General features: G+C 45.2%; 1 long non-coding RNA gene across 2 annotated transcripts; it reads left to right on the forward strand.

Annotated features, from left to right (window-relative positions):
• The first annotated feature begins 328 nt into the window (after positions 1-328).
• LOC138672376 (uncharacterized) lies at positions 329-15849 on the forward strand. Of its 2 annotated transcripts, none has more exons than XR_011319729.1 (3): positions 329-420; positions 3837-3960; positions 15690-15849. It is a non-coding gene; the product is annotated as an uncharacterized lncRNA (long non-coding RNA). The 2 variants fall into 2 exon arrangements; XR_011319730.1 differs by lacking the exon at positions 329-420 and adding an exon at positions 479-518.
• The last annotated feature ends 3650 nt before the right edge of the window (positions 15850-19499 follow it).

Below are 19499 nucleotides of genomic sequence, written 5' to 3' on the forward strand. Positions count from 1 at the left end.
GACTCTATGTTCTCGCAAAGATGGTCTCCAGCCACTCCTTAGTGGACCACCCGTCACCAAGATAGGAGCTGATCATACACAGTGCACTAATTATTACAACAACTGGTTAAATTCTAATTTTCTGAAATATTGATGGTTTTTTTTTGCATTTTTCGAGTACAAAAAAAAGTCTGTTTTGCCCCATTTCTCTTCGGAACATGTATTCAGTGTAGAATTCCAGCTTGCTTATTGTCTAGACTGGGCACTGAGTGACACTGTGCATTGTCCGAGCCCTGGCACGCTGCCCCCTCCCTGCTATTGTATGGTATCAGGAGGTAAATGCAGGGGCAGCGTGATCATCTGGGCATCAGCACCACACCACCATGCGCTGCCTCGGGACGCTGGCCCTGCTGCTCTTGTTTACTGCGATTCTGCTGCTTGGTTAGTATACTTGTTGTCTTCAGAGCATGACTGCCTTCTGTTGGATGTAGCAGAGCTGCATGTGTTATTTGTGCAGCGTGACACCTGCCTGGGTTAAGGTAGGGATCTTATCATGTAGTTCTATCCTGCCATAGAAGTTCCCTCTGTATACCTTTATCATACGACCTTCATGGATGACATTACACGTCATGCCCGGTGGAGTCATGGTGGACAACTCATGGTGGACAACCCTTTGTATTGTGGATTCATGAGGGACACAGAGAATCAACAATTAATCTGTGAGGACCCATGAGTTGACACCGGTAAAAACCTCAGAATATTGTGCTTGGAAATTTCCAGATCTCCAAGAAAATATTCACTATAGTCCCTGTTCAGACTAACTTTGGCAGATTTTTTTTTCCGTAATTGGAGCATGAGGATTACATCTAAAATTCGAGTCGCTATTTCAAAGGTTTGACATCTGGAGAAAGGGATCCCACCAAAAGAAAAAAGAGTGAACCTTTATTTTTCTTGCAGGATGCAAATTGATTTTGGACCATAAAAAAACAACAGCGTCCTCAAACAATATTGTGGGTTTTTTTCCTTCTTGTATCCCTTTTGTTTGGAGAAAAAAACAAAAACAGAATGTAGATTTTTAAATACATCCTTTATTCAAAAATTACTGAGCAGTAGTGATGAGAGAACACACACGAGAATTGCAGCCGCGGGGATTCCAACATATTTTTCGGCACGCCAAAGACACTTGATTAGCACACCGGCATTAATATGTAATCTTGTTACCTAGCGTATAAATGCTGCTGTTTACCTGAATCTGGCGATGTTTTTCTTTTGTTCTTGCTCCTCTCCGTTCCCGAGATACGGCCCCATCTTCCTTGTCTATAAACTTGTCTTTTGGCCAAGTGTGCATGAAAGAGGAGGTCACATCTCAGGAACGTAAAGGAGCAGGAACAAAAGAAAAACAATGCTGGATTCAGGAGAACAGTGGCATTTACACCAGGTAACAAAATTCCATATTTTTGGCATGTGACAGGTCCACTGTAAACTGGTATCACATCCCTTGTATCTACAGATCCGCTTCCTATCACTTTCTCCTCTCATCTGCTAAAACTTTGAGATCTTAAGGCTTTTCTTGACATTGGGTCATGACCCTCAAACATATGGAAGACCTCCAAAATGATTCCATTACAGGAAAATATATTTGTGTTAACCAGAATTTATTGTGCAGAACGTCTAGTCAGATTTAAAGTAATTACATTTTGTGATCATCATTTATTGAATGGTCGGTCAGACATCAGCAATGAATGTCTGGAAGACACTTCAGAACATCTGCCTTGGATGGACTCTCGGTTCCTAGATTTCTCCAACTTGGACTCCATATTTGATCAGTTTCTATGAAGAGGTAAGTTCCGGATTGGACCAAGGGAACCCAGTGGACGTAGTGTATATGGACTTTTCAAAAGCTTTTGATACGGTGCCACACAAAAGGTTGATACATAAAATGAGAATAATGGGGATAGGGGAAAATATGTGTAAGTGGTTTGAGAACTGGCTCAGGGATAGGAAACAAAGGGTGGTTATTAATGGAACACACTCGGACTGGGTAGCGGTTAGCAGTGGGGTACCACAGGGGTCAGTATTGGGCCCTCTTCTTTTTAACATATTTATTAATGACCTTCAGAGTAGAATTTCAATATTTGCAGATGACACTAAACTCTGCAGGGTAATCCATACAGGGGAGGACAATTTTATATTACAGGATGATTTATGTAAACTAGAAGCTTGGGCTGATAAATGGCAAATGAGCTTTAATGGGGATAAATGTAAGGTCATGCACTTGGGTAGAAGTAATAAGATGTATAATTATGTGCTTAATTCTAAAACTCTGGGCCAAACCGTCAATGAAAAAGACCTGGGTGTATGGGTGAACGACAAACTCATATTCAGTGGCCAGTGTCAGGCAGCTGCTACAAAGGCAAATAAAGTAATGGGATGCATTAAAAGAGGCATAGATGCTCATGAGGAGAACATAATTTTACCTCTATACAAGTCACTAGTTCGACCACACTTAGAATACTGTGCACAGTTCTGGTCTCCGGTGTATAAGAAAGACATAGCTGAACTGGAGCGGGTGCAGAGAAGAGCGACCAAGGTTATTAGAGGACTGCGGGGTCTGCAATACCAAGATAGGTTATTACACTTGGGGCTATTTAGTTTGGAAAAGCGAAGACTAAGGGGTGATCTTATGTTAATGTATAAATATATGAGGGAACAGTACAAAGACCTTTCTGATGATCTTTTTAATCATAGACCTGAAACCGGGACAAGGGGGCATCCTCTACGTTTGGAGGAAAAAAGGTTTAAGCATAATAACAGACGCGGATTCTTTACTGTAAGAGCAGTGAGACTATGGAACTCTCTGCCGTATGATGTTGTAATGAGTGATTCATTACTTAAATTTAAGAGGGGAATGGATACCTTTCTGGAAAAGTATAATGTTACAGGGTATATACACTAGATTCCTTGATAGGGCGTTGATCCAGGGAACTAGTCTGATTGCCGTATGTGGAGTCGGGAAGGAATTTTTTTTCTCCAATGTGGAGCTTACTCTTTGCCACATGGTTTTTTTTTGCCTTCCTCTGGATCAACATGTTAGGGCATATTAGGTTAGGCTATGGGTTGAACTAGATGGACTTATAGTCTTCCTTCAACCTTAATAACTATGTAACTATATATATCCATTAATAAACTACTTGTCCATCAAGAGTCATCCGCCTCTCAATGCTCGGTGACAAAACTACATTTTAAGATTAGCCTTTGGGTCACAAGTCTTGAGTCGTTTGTAAAATTAGCTTTAGGTCTAGATTTCAAGAAGATTGCACTTCTCGTAAATGGTGGCTCTGGAGTCCATATGGTTCCAGGAGCTTCTTGGCCGACTTTTTAGGATGTTTTTACAAGTTTTCTTCTTAAGGAAGCCAGATAACTCCATTTCTTGATTTATGGGGGTGGGAGAACATATTTTTCACTAGCGTTTTAGCCAGTTTCTTTGCTCTCACTCAGCAATTTTCAGAACTTTCACAGCAATGGAAAAAATGTTCTCAAACGCGTCCATCACTCCATTACTGAGAGCGCGCATCGGGGTCCTCATCTCGAAATGGATGCAGATGCTACAAAACAATTACACATAAGGTTTCTGCCACTCAAAGTTCACACCCTGCTAATCAGTTATGCTGGGAAATGGGGCGAGGATGTGACAACTTCCTATCGAATTACACTATGTAGAGAGGCAGGTTGTCAACACTTGCACATGGAGCGGCTGATACTTTAGTACTAGGGCACAGTATCTTATGAACATTGTTAATCCAGTGATAGAAAACAGAGTGTGGAGTTCCCCTATAATAAAGTTATTATTATTGCAGCTGGCAGCAGTGAGGACCTCAAGTTCTCCTTATGGACATGTGGAAACCACCAGGGTTACTGTCGTCGCCACTGCTTTACCCATGAGAGTTCCGTAGGGGCATTTGGTTGTCCTCGAAAATTCAGGTAACGTAATGTTTTCCTGGTGCTTGGAGCGGTCGCAATATTTTCTTGTAAATTAGGTTCCCCCTTTTTTTTTTTACAGTCATTTTTCTGTCTTGTCTTTTTGTCTTTGTCTAGTAGATTATTCATCTTTAACTGCACAAAATAAAATCTTGATAGCAAGAGTTTATAACTTATTATTTTCCTTCTTCTGAGCTTTTTATAGCCAATTTATGACTATAGGATGGTTGGACTGAACTTTATAGAAATAAACCAGCCAAAAGGAGCTTAAGGGTATGTGCACACGTCCGGATTTTTAGCGTTTTTTTTGCGGAATTTCGCCATAAAAACGCTATAATTCCGCATCAAAAACGCTAAAAATATGCATCCTATCATTTAGAATGCATTCCGGAATTTTTGTGCAGATGGATGCGTTTTTTTCCGCAAAAAAAACGCAATCCGCAAAAAAAATGAACATGCTCATTCTTTTTGCGGATTTTTTGCGGATTCCCTGATAAAGGGACATTCAGGAAAAAAAAAAAAAAAACGCAAAAAAAACGCGAAAAATCAGCGCAAAATCCGCGCCAAAAACCGCGAAAAATCCACGCGGAAAAAAACGCAAATTGCTGCCAGAAAACTCCGGATTTTGTCAGGAAAATAACCTGACGTGTGCACATAGCCTAAAAGACGGAAGGTAAGTGATAAACTCTCCCATCAGAAGCCGCTCACTGATGGATTCTCAGGTAACTCAATGCTAAATTTAAAAGGATAGCCAAAAAAATATTTGAAGGCTTCTTTCTTCTTTAAAGGGAGCCTGTCATTAACTAGTAGCATGTAGGTAAAGGGGCTTTAATCCTGATTAAATCCTATATTTGCACAAAGAAATCTGCAAGGTAAGGATTTTCTCAACAGCAATGCGTCTTTACATACATGCAATTAGTTTGGGGTATAGAAATCTCGATTTCCAATTCTCTTTAAATGCATATTGTCATGGATCGCTGCTCCGTGGTGTCACTTATTCGTCACGTGCCTGCTCTCACACGAGACTTTGGGTTGTGCCTGCAAGGGTTAATCTATCTCCCCACTCTCCGTCCAGCATTCAACCTTTGTCCTATGCTGTAAGGGGAGCATAAATCACACACCGACCCAGGCCACACACCCGCTCATATGCGCTGCCACCACTCATCGAATACACGGGCGATGAGTCGCAGAAATAACTAATAAAAATATGTTTATCACTCATAAGGCTCACACACCTCTAGGCTATGGATTCTTTAGAACATTCAAGGTTCAACTTATTAAAGGTTTATACTTTAATAGAAAAAGGTTCAATGCTTACAATAAGAAAAAGGTATAAAAATATGATAATAAAAAGACATACAACTTATGCAAAACAGTATCAAATAAACAGGAGAAAACTTACAAAAATCATCTAACTTGTAGTCTGCTTTCTGCTCCCTGGGGGGGGGGGTGAATGTAGTTGTGGAACACATCAGCTTTTCAGGCTGCCCTCATCATGTGAACACAATTCTCTGTCTGCAGCCTAAATTTATAACTTTGGTCTGAGGTCAGGTTTCTAGACCAGCCTCCCAGGTTAATATCATAATTGCGGTCTGTTTGATTGGGCATGGCCGCTCTACCAATGAATATATATTCTTTTCCTCTGGGACACGTGTGAAATGGTTCCCAGGGATACCTTCCCTCAAGCCGCAATTAGCATCTCCCCTCCAAGCACTCAGAGGTTTCAAGTGTTCCTTTGTTCTTGGCTCTAGCTAGACCCCCTGGTGAGATATGGAGACAGAATTCCTACTCTTCCCAAGGAAGTACATATTAACATCTAGGTGCCACTGGCCTTCAGGACAGATGCTACATTATCACTAGTCACACATATAACCCTAGACATATGTCACTACACACATATAGAGATATATATAATATATATACACAAATTTCACCACACCTCCCTCCTTATGAACGTGCATGGGGGTTTACTTACAGGTCAGCTCCCGAGCACGTATCTGGTTCTGTCCCATCTTGGCGAGAAAGGCCATCGGCATTGCCATGATCAACTCCCTTCTTGTGCTGAATTGTGAAATCATATTGCTGAAGTATCGAACTCCATCTAAGCAATTTCCCATTGTCCCCAACTACTCGGTTGAGCTAACTCAGTGGGTTATGATCTGTGATCACGGTGAAGTTGCGCCCATAGAGGTATGGTTGCAGCTTCTGCAGAGCCCACACGATTGCCAAACATTTTTTTCAATGGTGGCATAAGCCACTTCTCTGGGCAGGAGTTTCCTGCTTAGGTACAGAATTGGGTGTTCCTCTCCTTGTTGGTTCACCTGGCTGAGAACTGCACCTAGCCCATAGGTGCTGGCATCTGTCTGCACTACAAACCGGCGAGTGAAATCTGGAGCCTGCAGGATGGGTGAACTAACCAATGCCGACTTTAGGGCAGAAAAGGATTCCTCACACTGAGGACTCCAGGAGACAATTTTAGGAAGTCTCTTCCTGGTCAGATCAGTTAACGGTTTGGCCAGAGCACTGTAGTTTGGTACAAACCTCCTATAGTAGCCAGCTGTACCCAGGAAGGACAGTACCTGCTTCTTGGTTCGTGGGGTGGCCCAGGCTGTAATGGCTTCTACCTTCCCTGGCTCAGGTTTTAGCAATCCTCCCCCCACCCGGTGTCCTAGGTATTGTACTTCCCGCATGGCTACCTGACACTTCCCTGGCTTAACAGTAAGACCTGCAGTTTTAAGCTTTTGCAACACCTGCAAAAGATGTATGAGGTGTTCCTCCCAAGAATCACTAAAGATGGCTATATCTGTTATGACCTGGTGGTTAGGAGCACCCGGAATGACCTGATAGTTAAACCTCATACAGGACGAGCTCTGGGATATGGGAACTCTGCTGACCGCAAGCCCTAATCCTATCACACACACTAAAAATAGCCGTGGAGCGCTCCTGACCAGACCTAGGCGCCTCGTCACAGCCTAAGAGCTATCTAGCCCTAGAGATGGAAAATAAAGCCTACCTTGCCTCAGAGAAATTCCCCAAAGGTAAAGGAAGCCCCCCACATATATTGACTGTGAGTAAAGATGAAAGTCACAAACGCAGAAATGAAACAGGTTTCAGCAAAGGGAGGCGAGACTTACTAAATAGACAGAGGATAGGAAAGGTAACTTTGCGATCAGCACAAAAACCTACAAAAGACCACGCAGAGTGTGCAAAAAAGACCTCCGCACCGACTCACGGTGCGGAGGGGCCACTCTGCATCCCAGAGCTTCCAGCTAGCAAGACAGAATCATGATCACCAGCTGGACAAGAAAACAGTGAACAAATAATGACTATCAGGAACTTAGCTTCTGCAGGAGAAGGCAGGTCACCAGAGAGATCCAGGAGCGAACTGAACAAATGCAAAAACATTGACAGCTGGCATGGAGTAACGATCTGAGAGGAGTTAAATAGAGCAGCCAACCAAAGGATAAACCACGTCACCTGTGTAAGGAACCTCAGAAGCAGCAGCTTCACTCATAGCCACCAGAGGGAGCCCATAGACAGAACTCGCCGAAGTACCATTCACGACCACAGGAGGAAGTTCGACAACAGAATTCACAACATATATCATCAAGATAAGCGACGGCAAAACCATCACACCCTTCCAATAAGTGATTGACCAACCTCTGGAAGGTCGCAGGGGCATTCTTCATACCAAAGGGCATCACCAGAAACTCAAACAGCCCAAATGGCGTTATAAAGGCAGACCTCTCCTGAGCGTCTCTGGTCAGGGGTATCTGGCAGTATCCCCTACTCAGGTCCATGATGGTAAGGTACGATGCTTTAGCTAGCTGCTCTAACAGCTCATCTATCCTTGGCATGGGGTAGACCTCACATGTAGTCAATACATTTAATTTCCTGTAGTCTACACAGAACCGGGTAGTACAGTTTTTTTTTTGGGGACAAGAACCACAGGCGAGGCCCAGGCACTCTGGGATTTTTGTATCACCTTGAGTTTCAGCATCTCCTCTACCTGTTCCCTCATGTGTGCCTTCACCTCTGCTGACACACGGTATGCAGACTGCCGTACTGGGGGATTAGTACCAGTGTCCACATGGTGAACTGCTAAGTGTGTCCTCCCAGGCTCCCCTGTGAAGACTTCGGTGAACTCGCTGAGCGCCTCCATCAGCTCAGACCTCTGACTGTGGGATAGCTCAGGGTTAAACTCTGCTGACTCCAGGGACTCCATGCACTGAGTCCCGGCCCCCACATCCAGTAACAGATCAGCCTACCCCTCTTCAGGCAGGCTACAGACAGGTAAGACACAGGCCTCCCTGGTATGGTGAGCCTTCAACATATTTACATGAAACACTTTCTGACGCTTTGCATGCTCATCTAGGGTCACCACATAATTAACATCATTCAGCCGCTTATGTACAGTATATGGTCCCTCCCATGCGGCCTGCAATTTATTCTGTAACATAGGGACCAACACCAAAACCTTCTGTCCTTCCTCGTAGGCCCTTAGTCTGGCATTACAGTCGTACCAGACGTTCTGGTTTGGGCCTGGGCCACGTTCTCATGGGCCAGGTTGCTCAGTTTTTGCATTCTCTCTCTGAGCCGCAGTACATATTCAACCACTGAGACTCCAGTAGTTCTGGGGTTGTCCTCCCAACAGTCCTTAATCAAATCAAGTGGCCCCCTGACCCTCCTCCCATAGACCAGTTCAAAGGGGGAGAATCCAGTAGACGCCTGGGGTACCTCTCGGTAGGCAAACAGCAGATGGGGAGGTACCGCTCCCAGTCTCTCCCTTCAGTCTCCACCAACATTTTGAGCATTTGCTTTAATGTTCCATATAAGCGCTCGCAGAGTCCGTTGGTTTGGGGATGATAGGCGCTGGCCACAAAATGCTGTACATGTATTCTTTCACAGAGGCTTTCCATCAGATCAGACATGAACTGGGTTCCCTGATCAGTAGTGTTGAGCGATACCGTCCGATACTTGAAAGTATCGGTATCGGATAGTATCGGCCGATACCCGAAAAATATCGGATATCGCCGATACCGATATCCGATACCAATACAAGTCAATGGGACATCAAGTATCGGAAGGTATTCTCATGGTTCCCAGGGTCTGAAGGAGAGGAAACTCTCCTTCAGGCCCTGGGATCCATAGGGATGTGTAAAATAAAGAATTAAAATAAAAAATATTGATATATTTACCTCTCCGGCGGCCCCTGAACTCAGCGCGGGTAACCAGCAGGCTTCTTTGTTCAAAATCAGCGCTTTTAGGACCTGAGAATCACGTCCCGGCTTCTGATTGGTCGCGGGCCGCCCATGTGACCGCCACGCGACCAATCACAAGCCGCAACGTCTTTGAAAGTCATTAACGCGTTCATTTTTAAAAATGAGCGCGTTAATAGCTTGCGGTGACGTCGCGGCTTGTGATTGGTCGCGGCCACGCGACCAATCACAAGCCGCAACGTCTTTGAAAGTCATTAACGCGTTCATTTTTAAAAATGAGCGCGCTAATAGCTTGCGGTGACGTCGCGGCTTGTGATTGGTCGCGTGGCGGTCACATGGGCGGCCCGCGACCAATCAGAAGCCGGGACGTGATTCTCAGGTCCTAAAAGCGCTGATTTTGAACAACGAAGCCTGCCGGTTACCCGCGCTGAGTCCAGGGGCCGCCGGAGAGGTAAATATATCAATATTTTTTATTTTAATTCTTTATTTTACACATCTCTATGTATCCGATACCGATACCCGATACCACAAAAGTATCGGATCTCGGTATCGGAATTCCGATACCGCAAGTATCGGCCGATACCCGATACTTGCGGTATCGGAATGCTCAACACTACTGATCAGTCAACACTTCCCTGGGGAAACCCACACGAGAGAACACAGTCAGTAAAGCATCCGCCACTTTGTCTGCTCGGATGGAGGATAGTGCCACAGCTTCCGGGTATCGTGTAGCATAGTCCACCACTGTGAGGATGTACTTTTTGCCAGAGCTGCTAGGGATTGCAAGTGGCCCTATGATATCCACAGCCACTCGCTGGAAGGGTTCATCGATCACAGGCAGAGGTATCAATGGCGCTTTCTGTATATTCCCAGACTTTCCAACTCTCTGACAAACTATGCACGATCGGCAGTAATTGCAATATCTGTCTCCATCTTGGGCCAATAGAAGTTATGTGTCAGGCGAGCTTTAGTCTTTTGTATTCCAAGGTGTCCGGCCAAAGGAATTTCATGGGCAATTCTCAATAATTGTTCCCTAAATGGATAAGGGATGATCAGCCGACGTTCATAGTCCCAAGATTCTGTAGTGTCCATGGGGATAGTCTCTGTATACAGTCTGCCCTGGTCCCAGTATACTCTCTCTTTGCCAGAAGCAGCAGGGGGTCGGTCTGCAAGACATCTGAGCTCCTCCAGACTGACATCTGTCTGCAGGGCCTCCTGGAAGCTCTGACGGTCAGCCTGCAGGCCCCGGCCTAGTGGGACTGCCAGGCACTGGTCTGAAGCGGAGTTTTCAGTGTCTGTTATCAGGGACCTTGGAGGGTATGCCATGTATGGAGGCTCCGGGACCACAGTATGGGCCTCCTGTCCTGGCAGTTCTGTCTGAGACTCATCCTCTAATCTCTGGGCCTGAGTCTGAGCCGCAGCCTGACTCCGGGTCACAGCTGCCACATAATTACAGTCCTGTGCATTGGGACATTTTTCCTCCTCACAAGGGATCTCAGGTGGGTCACTTTCTTCCACCTTCTCTGCATCATTTACTTGCAAGGGAGGAACATAGTGGGACACCATCCTCCCCAGGTCCGTGCCTAGCAACACATTGGTGGGAATGGCTTCTGATACTCCCACTTCTCTCAGTCCTTCCCTGCTCCCCAGTCCAAGTACACACGGGCCATGGGCACGGCAGGGCTGACCCCTCCAATCCTGGTTATAGACATAGTCTTTCCTGGTATGATATCGACAGGGGTTATCATGGCTGGATGCACCAGGGTCACCTCTGCCCCAGTGTCTCTGAGACCAATGGTGACTTTATTGCCAACAGTGACAGATTGGCAGTTCTCATTAGCCCTCGCATCAGAGCCGGCCACAAAGAGGACAGATGGTGGGGGCACAGTCGGCTTTGTGGTGGTAGTTGGGCGTTTCTCCCTATCAGGGCAGACAGTGCTAACATGTCCCACTTTGTGGCAGGAGAAGCACCGGTGTGCATTGCCTAGAGAATGTCTATTTCCCGGGGCCCCATAGAAGGTGGGCTTGGACAGCACTGGTGATCGGCCGGCAGAGGGAGAAGGGTCCCCGTTTGGCTTACCTCCCCTCCAGCTGAATCCCGATGGCTTCCGCACCTCAGGCATCCTGTTAGCCACATAGCAGTCCGCAATCCTTGCAGCCTGATCTGCAGTTTGTGGCTCCCGATCACACACAAATTGTCGTACATACGTGGGGCACATGTGAAGAAATTGATCCTTGACCATAAGATCCATTAAGTCCTCAAAACTGTTGACAGAAAGTCCCCTAATTGGTGGAACGTGGTCCTCAAGGTGCTCACAACATCCACATAGCTGTCAGTTGATCCACGTTGTAGGTTCCGGAACTTTCTACGATACACTTCTGGTGTCAGGTTGTATTTCCTGATCAGGGCCTCTTTTATGGCCTCATAGTTCGCATCTAGCTCTGGTGGGAGGCCATCAAAAACTTCCAGGGCTTTGCCTCTCAACCCTGGGGTTAGATACTGTGCTCACTGCTCACGGGGTAGATGGTACTGCCTGCAGGTTTTTTCAAATCCCCGCAGGAAAGTATCTAAGTCTGTATCCTTCTCCATCACATGGGAGGGGGTTATCGGAGGACTGATACCCCGCTCTAGTTGAGCCATCTGAAGATGGAAAGCTCTCTCCTACCGGTGTTCCGCAGCCTCTCTCTCAGCCCGGTCCCGGCATTCTGCAGCAGCAGCCTGGCGTTCTGCAGCCTCTCTCTCAGCCTGTCGGTCTGCAGCCTGTCGGTACTGTAGAATTAGCTGCATGCGCAGATTGGGATCACTTGTTCCCAGCCGTTGTAAGGCCATTTGCAACGTACAGTCCATAGGCTCCTCAGCACTGGCATTGCTGACATTTCCATCAGGCATCTCCAGTGCAAGAGCTGGCATTGCTGGGTCTCTCTGAGGTGGGCTCTCTCCTTGCCCAGATGTTCCAGCACTTTGCTCTATGTCCTGCTCGACCAAGGCGCGTATCAGCAGCTCCCTGGATCTGTCGGCTGTCTCTATTCCTCTCTGCTCACAGAGGTTGGTCAGAGCTTCTTTGCTCTGCTTCTTGTACTGGGCTGCCATATCGATGAACAGCCTTTGCCAAATAAAAGATAGAAAAGAAAAACGGGGAGGGGAAACTGTTTGCAAGTATGTCTAAGTAAGCACTGAGTTGAACCTTGAAGAACTGGTGCACTCCTCGCAAGGATACCAATTCTTTAGTACAGGGAATAATTGCTTAAACCATTCACTAATGCTCTAATAGAAATAATTCTATCCCACCGCTCGCCAGCAATTGTCACGGATCGCTGCTCCGTGGTGTCACTTATTCGTCACGTGCCTGCTCTCACACGAGACTTTGGGTTGTGCCTGCAAGGGTTAATCTATCTCCCCACTCTCCGTCCAGCATTCAACCTCTGTCCTATGCTGTAAGGGGAGCATAAATCACACACCGACCCAGGCCACACACCCGCTCATACGCGCTGCCACCACTCATCGAATACACGGGCGATGAGTCGCAGAAATAACTAATAAAAATATGTTTATCACTCATAAGGCACACACCTTTTGGCTATGGATTCTTTAGAACATTCAAGGTTCAACTTATTAAAGGTTTATACTTTAATAGAAAAAGGTTCAATGCTTACAATAAGAAAAAAATGTATAAAAATATAATAAAAAGACATACAACTTATGCAAAACAGTATCAAATAAACAGGGGAAAACTTACAAAAATCATCTAACTTGTAGTCTGCTTTCTGCTCCCTGAGGGGGGGGGGGGTGAATGTAGTTGTGGAACACATCAGCTTTTCAGGCTGCCCTCATCATGTGAACACAATTCTCTGTCTGCAGCCTAAATTTATAACTTTGGTCTGAGGTCAGGTTTCTAGACCAGCCTCCCAGGTTAATATCATAATTGCGGTCTGTTTGATTGGGCATGGCCGCTCTACCAATGAATATATATTCTTTTCCTCTGGGACACGTGTATCAATAGTAAAAGAATAAAAACTGAAAATGTAGGCCCCTTAAAAAATAGTGAGGAAAGAATGGTTGTAGATGACGAGGAAAAAGCTAACATATTAAACACCTTCTTCTCCACGGTATTCACGGTGGAAAATGAAATGCTAGGTGAAATCCCAAGAAACAATGAAAACCCTATATTAAGGGTCACCAATCTAACCCAAGAAGAGGTGCGAAACCGGCTAAATAAGATTAAAATAGATAAATCTCCGGGTCCGGATGGCATACACCCACGAGTACTAAGAGAACTAAGTAATGTAATAGATAAACCATTATTTCTTATTTTTAGTGACTCTATAGCGACAGGGTCTGTTCCGCAGGACTGGCGCATAGCAAATGTGGTGCCAATATTCAAAAAGGGCTCTAAAAGTGAACCTGGAAATTATAGGCCAGTAAGTCTAACCTCTATTGTTGGTAAAATATTTGAAGGGTTTCTGAGGGATGTTATTCTGGATTATCTCAATGAGAATAACTGTTTAACTCCATATCAGCATGGGTTTATGAGAAATCGCTCCTGTCAAACCAATCTAATCAGTTTTTATGAAGAGGTAAGCTATAGACTGGACCACGGTGAGTCATTGGACGTGGTATATCTCGATTTTTCCAAAGCGTTTGATACCGTGCCGCACAAGAGGTTGGTACACAAAATGAGAATGCTTGGTCTGGGGGAAAATGTGTGTAAATGGGTTAGTAACTGGCTTAGTGATAGAAAGCAGAGGGTGGTTATAAATGGTATAGTCTCTAACTGGGTCGCTGTGACCAGTGGGGTACCGCAGGGGTCAGTATTGGGACCTGTTCTCTTCAACATATTCATTAATGATCTGGTAGAAGGTTTACACAGTAAAATATCGATATTTGCAGATGATACAAAACTATGTAAAGCAGTTAATACAAGAGAAGATAGTATTCTGCTACAGATGGATCTGGATAAGTTGGAAACTTGGGCTGAAAGGTGGCAGATGAGGTTTAACAATGATAAATGTAAGGTTATACACATGGGAAGAGGGAATCAATATCACCATTACACACTGAACGGGAAACCACTGGGTAAATCTGACAGGGAGAAGGACTTGGGGATCCTAGTTAATGATAAACTTACCTGGAGCAGCCAGTGCCAGGCAGCAGCTGCCAAGGCAAACAGGATCATGGGGTGCATTAAAAGAGGTCTGGATACACATGATGAGAGCATTATACTGCCTCTGTACAAATCCCTAGTTAGACCGCACATGGAGTACTGTGTCCAGTTTTGGGCACCGGTGCTCAGGAAGGATATAATGGAACTAGAGAGAGTACAAAGGAGGGCAACAAAATTAATAAAGGGGATGGGAGAACTACAATACCCAGATAGATTAGCGAAATTAGGATTATTTAGTCTAGAAAAAAGACGACTGAGGGGCGATCTAATAACCATGTATAAGTATATAAGGGGACAATACAAATATCTCGCTGAGGATCTGTTTATACCAAGGAAGGTGACGGGCACAAGGGGGCATTCTTTGCGTCTGGAGGAGAGAAGGTTTTTCCACCAACATAGAAGAGGATTCTTTACTGTTAGGGCAGTGAGAATCTGGAATTGCTTGCCTGAGGAGGTGGTGATGGCGAACTCAGTCGAGGGGTTCAAGAGAGGCCTGGATGTCTTCCTGGAGCAGAACAATATTGTATCATACAATTATTAGGTTCTGTAGAAGGACGTAGATCTGGGTATTTATTATGATGGAATATAGGCTGAACTGGATGGACAAATGTCTTTTTTCGGCCTTACTAACTATGTTACTATGTTACTATGTAAATGTTTCCCAGGGATACCTTCCCTCAAGCCGCAATTAGCATCTCCCCTCCAAGCACTCAGAGGTTTTAAGTGTTCCTTTGTTCTTGGCTCTAGCTAGACCCCCTGGTGAGATATGGAGACAGAATTCCTACTCTTCCCAAGGAAGTACATATTAACATCTAGGTGCCACTGGCCTTCAGGACAGATGCTACATTATCACTAGTCACACATATAACCCTAGACATATGTCACTACACACATATAGAGATATATATAATAAATATACACATATTTCACTACACATATTTTGGGCTTTCAATTGTTTTGTCTTTCAATTGAGTTTCATTGATAATTTAGCATAGAGTTAACTGAGAATCTGTCAACGAGCTGCTTCTTATAGGATAGTTTAACACTTATGTTCCAGTTCCCTTTAAAAGGAGAAACACACTTTAAAAAAAACAACATTTTTTCCCTTAAAACATTGCATATGATCGGAAACCTCCTTTAATCTGCATAAAATCTACTCAATTTCTTAAAACAACAGTCCAAGAAAAAAAGTTTTTGGAGTCGATATATTCCCTACAGAGACAGAAAATTGTCTGGTCAGGGATGCACCAATCAGTGCAGTAGAAAATCTGAGTGCCCGCCCCCGAGGGATCTGTAATGAGGTCTGACGGTCGTTATACTGTTCTATAATCAGAATTCTCTGCTCTTCCAGATGTTGCATCCCTGGGACTTAAATCTTCCTCATTGAGACTGAGGATCGCCTACAAACTGTGGGTCCAAACAGAAAAATAACCTGACGGTTACAGAAAGAAAATGCAGCAGAAGCCTTCCAATCCCTCAACAATATGAATGAGATACTAAACTAATAAAATTTATTTATTCAGAAATCTGTGTTTCCGGTCTGGAGTCTTTAAAGTTCCGTCTTTTTTATGCATAGTCTTGTCCCTGGCCAACATGACTTCCCTACGAAAAAAGGAGCTTCTGAGGACGAAGTCACCTTAATGGAGAGTGCTCAGTATCGGGCATTATGAGACCAGGCGTCCGGTGCTGCTCACTGGCCGGAAGTCTTCAGTGCTGGGAGTTTCTGCTGGGAGAGGGGCAGAGGAAGTTTCATCAGCTGTAGTCTCAGATTTCATTAGTGAAGGCTCCAAGGTGCCAATGTGAAAAAAGAAATGTCTCGGACTTGCACGCCGCAGTCCATCATGAATGGAAACCGCAAATAGATCAACGATACGAGAGTTGGAATCTTATATCACTGGGCTGGCATGCACTCGGACCCCACACTTCCTTTACAGCTGGACAAATAGTATTTAGTTACTGGTTTAATTGAATAGTGGTAGAATTTCTACAAAAACAGCACCACCTCTGTGTACAGGTCATGGGTGGTATTGCAGTTCAGGGTCATTCACTTAATGGGAACCGGTCACCCCCAAAATCGATGGTGAGGTAAGCCCACCAGCATCAGGGGCTTATCTACAGCACTCTGTAATGCATTCTGTAATGCTGTAGATAAGTCCCCGATGTATCCTGAAAGAGGAGAAAAAAAACATTAGATTATACTCACCCAGGGCGGTCCCGCTCCGATGGGCGTCTCGGTCCGGTCTAGGGCCTCCCATCTTCTTAAGATGACATCTTCTTGTAGTCACGCTGCGTCTGTGGTGCAGGCGTACATTGACTCCCTGTTGAGGGCAGAGTAAAACACTGCAGTGCACAGGCGCCGAAAAGGTCAGAGAGGCCCAGCACCTGCGCACTGCAGTACTTTGCTCTGCCCTCAACAGGGAGATAAGGTACGCCTGCGCCGGAGCCGCGGCGTGAAGACCAGAAGAGGACGTAATGGAATGAAGATAGGAGGGGCCGGAGCGGACCTGAGACGCCCATCGGACCGGAACACACCGGGACCGCCCCTGGGTGAGTATAATCTAACCTCTTTTTCTCCTCTTTCAGGTTACATCGGGGCTTATCTACAGCATTCCAGAATGCATTGCAGAATGCTGTAGATAAGCCCCTGATGACGGTGGGCTTAGCTCATCATCGATTTTGGGGGTGACAGGTTCCTTTTAAATAGAGCTAATCTGCAATACCAGACTAAGTTTCACACGTCCGTTTTTTTCGGTACCAGAGATCACAGTGTCAGAGTCCAATACTTGCAGCACACGTGTGGCTATCATGTGCTGCATCAGTACCACACAGACGGGCTCCAGGGAAGAAATGCTACAGTAAGCGCTGTTCCCCGATGCCGGGTGCTGAAGATGACTCATCATTCTCCCCTGCTCTGCCGGTGATTGCCATGAGCAGGTGAAAATGATGAGTTATATTCAACTGATAACAGAGCAAGCAGTGGCTGATGGGACTACTACTCCCATCAGCCTACACCTGCTGCTGCTAATGATAGTGACAGCAGGAGCAGCTGATGGGAGTATTCATCACCCACCACCTGCGCTAGGTGGAATCATCAATCCAATGTCTAATAAAACGGAGCGTCACAGGCTGCAAAACATCATTAAGTTTCTATACACAGGTAAAGCTCATCGCATCATCTCACTTTAAGGCCACGTTCACACGTTCAGTATTTACTCAGTATTTTCCATCCGTATTTGTAGCCAAAACCAGGAGTGGGTGAGAAATACAGAGTGATGTATTTCTATTACACATTTCCTCTAATTGTTCCACTCCCGGTTTTGGCTTATAAATACTGATGTGAAATAATGACCAATACTGACCATGTGAACGCAACCTATGCCACCACCTTCATCTGCTCCTACAAAAGTGTTAATCATCTCCCGACTTCCCCTGTAGACCCCTAGAAATACTATTTCAATTCACTCCTGGAGTCCTCACTATTTCGATTCACTCTGTGCGTCCCCACTGCAGCGTCTGTGCCTCTTCTCTGCTCTTAAACACTGTCTCCGGCTCTGATTGCTGTGGATGACGCATTCCGCATCATCGAAATCTAGCGCCTGCGCAGTAGCATCACCAGCCTGAGCAGGGACACTACCAGTGGAGCTAGAATGATGTGTTTTGGTGCACGAGCAGTGATGTCCTTTGCTCTGCCCGCAGTGGGGGCCTGCGCGAGCCGCCGATGCTACGAAACAGAGAGGGCACGCAATAAAAAGGGAGCAACCCTGAACACACCAGAAGAAGCAATGTGTAAAGAAAAAGAGGCATGGATAACCAAGAGGCATGGATCACCAAGAGGTATGGATAACCAAGAGGTATCGATAAATCGGCATCTGTTCCTGAACAGGCTTTGGAAGATTGACTGCGCACACGTCATGAGTGTACCCAGATGCAAACATGATTAATTAATTTCATCACACACTTTCACCGTTCATGTAGCTTTAGTAACACATCATTTTTGAACAAACGCTCAATGAGGCTGACCACATGGACCTTGTCTTCCATAGCTGCTAATAATTTAATTGATTTATTATCTATCTATATGCATATAAGCAGAACTTCATATGTCTTCAGCTTGTTCACTGTTGCTCTGATGAAGCCACAGTTTTCATGGCGATACGTGTGGGTCTCTACCCCAATCTCTTTATAGGTTGACACAGTATTTTCCTCTAGGACTGATCATCGGCTTCTTGGACTGTGTTGGTAGGATGTTGGTTATGGTTTTGAACCTTTCTATCTTCTGAGTAGTTTTTGTAAATTCATATATATTTGGACTATACCCGATTATCAGGTCATTTGGGGACGCTACGCAATTCCAGCATTTATCATACTGATATTTATATTGATATTACTGACTGATCAGCTTTTATCATTTATAGTGGGTTCTTATTCGAAACAGTGACAGATGGGGGAGACTGGAGTCTTGTTTTCGGCCTTTGTTCTAGTTATTTTATTTACAATTTTTAAATGTATGTTTTTGGCTCATGTGTCAAATATTAATATCCGTAGGTGACCTCTTGGCTTTACATACCTCTTTTTCTACACAAAGCTGGTGATGCTACTGGGCAGGTGCGAGACTTCGGTGACGCAGCGTCATCCACAACAATCCAAGCAAGAGGATGGACGTGAGGAGCAGAGAGGAGGCGCAGACGCTGCAGTGAGGACGCCCAAGAGACCAACCACCCTCATTTAAATCCAGCAAGGGATCAATTCAAGTAGTATTTTTGGGGTGTTTACAGGGTCAGTCAGGAGATGATGAATACATCGGACAGGTTTCTTTTAAGTCAGATGTGTACGTGTACTAGTGATGAGCGAGCGTGCTCGGATAAGGTGTTATCATGCTCCGGTGCTAACCGAGGGCCTTCGGTGTAGTCGAAAGTATGTTCGCGTTCCCGTGGCTGCATGTCTCATGACTGTTCGACAGCCACAACATATACAAAGATTGTCTGTTTGTTAGGCTGTGAAATATGCAGCCGCGGGGACTCGAACATATTATTCGAGCACGCCGAAGACGATCATTTAGCACCTGAGCATGCTCAGACAGCACCATGAAAAAGACAACTGATTTAATCAGTCATTGGGTGCCTCCGACAGTCGCTCTAACAGCGGCATTTAGCACGCCCCA

Source organism: Ranitomeya imitator, chromosome 3, assembly GCF_032444005.1.
Source record: "Ranitomeya imitator isolate aRanImi1 chromosome 3, aRanImi1.pri, whole genome shotgun sequence".
NCBI classification, from domain to species: Eukaryota; Metazoa; Chordata; class Amphibia; order Anura; family Dendrobatidae; genus Ranitomeya; species Ranitomeya imitator.